The sequence below is a fragment of the Zea mays genome, chromosome 5 (genome assembly GCF_902167145.1).
Source record: "Zea mays cultivar B73 chromosome 5, Zm-B73-REFERENCE-NAM-5.0, whole genome shotgun sequence".
NCBI lineage: Eukaryota > Viridiplantae > Streptophyta > Magnoliopsida > Poales > Poaceae > Zea > Zea mays.
The window spans coordinates 154,476,896-154,478,557 of record NC_050100.1 but is presented as its reverse complement, the minus strand read 5'-3'; the positions used below and the strand labels follow the sequence as shown (position 1 = coordinate 154,478,557).

Sequence of the window (1,662 nt, the reverse complement as noted above, 5' to 3'; positions counted from 1 at the left end):
CAAGAATAATTAGTTCAACCTGTCATGCATAGATGGATAACATGCCAAAGAACAGGAAACCAAATGCTCAATGGGATCTCAGTGCTGCTAGAATTTTTAATGAGATATGTGTGGAACAAGTATTGACAAATAATAGACCACAAGGTTGTTTGAACAACAAAGGGTACGCCAATCTTGTAGCCAAGTTTAATGAACGGACAGGCAGAAATTACACCCGTGTTCAAATCAAAACCCGTTGAGATGCACTGAAATCTGACTTTACAACATGGAAAACACTACTCCTTAATGCGTCTGGGTTAGGAAGAGATCCAAGGACTGGTTCTATTGCAGCTAGTGACGAATGGTGGGAAGAAAAAATAGAGGTATGCAACCTTGGCTTTGTTTCTATTGTATGAAATGGTTATGTTGCTTGTTATAACTATTAGAGTTGTTGTGTTTCAGGCCATGCCAGCATGCAAAAAGTTTAGGCTTGCAGCATTGGAGAATGAAGAAGATCTTGAAATAATGTTTAGTGGGGTGTCCTGCACCAATGCATATGCTATGGCTCCAGGGGCAAAAGAAGGATTGCCTGCCAATGATAGTGATGATGTGGAGGAGGTGTCTCCAAGTGTTGAGGACAAGTAAGCTAGAAAAAGAGGTGTTGATCACAATTCCCCAATTAAAAAATCAAAGAAGAATTTTAGAGATATGCAGTTCAAGCGTTTTGTGGATTCATTTGTGGAAAAAGCTAGTTCAAGCAAGTCGTCCGCAACATCTTCGCCTAATGATCATGTTAGGTAAGAGATAGCAGAAATGATGGAATCAGTTATCTCAGCTGGGGCAGTTGAAGGAAGTGATGAACATTTCTATGCCACTCAACTTCTCATCAAGAAGGAGTATCGAGATGTGTTTCTCACACTAAAGACTCAGGGAAACTTGCATGGCTCAAGAGAACTTGGGAGGAGAGGAAAAACATTAGCTAGTTATATGTATTCATGTTGTATCTTGAACTTGATTAGTACTGATATTTGTTCATGTTGTATCTTGAACTTGATTAGTACTTCTATTTATTCATGTCGTATCTTGAACTTGATTAGTACTGCTATTTATTCATGTTGTATGGTTGAGTTATATTATTCATAATGTATGGTTGACAGATGGCTTTCACCTCAAGTGAGTCAAATGAAGCTGACATAACAAGTAATTCAAGTGACTCAAGTGACTGGATGTGTGAAGCTGCTGCAATTGCAGCTTATGCGATGCTCGATTGCGGTACATCATCTGGAAAGAAGCAAAAGAAAGTGCAGGAAACTGGTTATCAGTGGGTTCAGAGGCATCTCAGTTATCCAGAGAGTTGTTATGATATGTTTAGAATGAGAAGGTCAGTGTTCTATAGTTTGCATGACATTTTAGTTAACAGTTATGGTTTACGATCACCAAATGAGATGTGTTCAATTGAAGCATTTGGCATGTTTTTATGGATGTGTGATGCACCTCAGTCATTTCGGCAAGCATAACACATATTTTCTCATTCTACAGAAACTATTAGTCGAAGGTTCATTGATGTTTTGGAGTGTGTAAACCAGTTGGCTGCTGACATCATCAAACCTAAAGATCCTACCTTTGTTGTAGTGCATCTGAAAATCCGAGAGCATAGATCTTGGCCTCATTTCAGAAATTGCA

At 38.8% G+C, this 1,662-nt stretch overlaps 1 pseudogene; it reads left to right on the top strand.

Moving 5' to 3' along the window:
- Positions 1–230: 230 nt before the first annotated feature.
- Positions 231–901, top strand: LOC103627061 (uncharacterized; annotated as a pseudogene).
- The last annotated feature ends 761 nt before the right edge of the window (positions 902–1,662 follow it).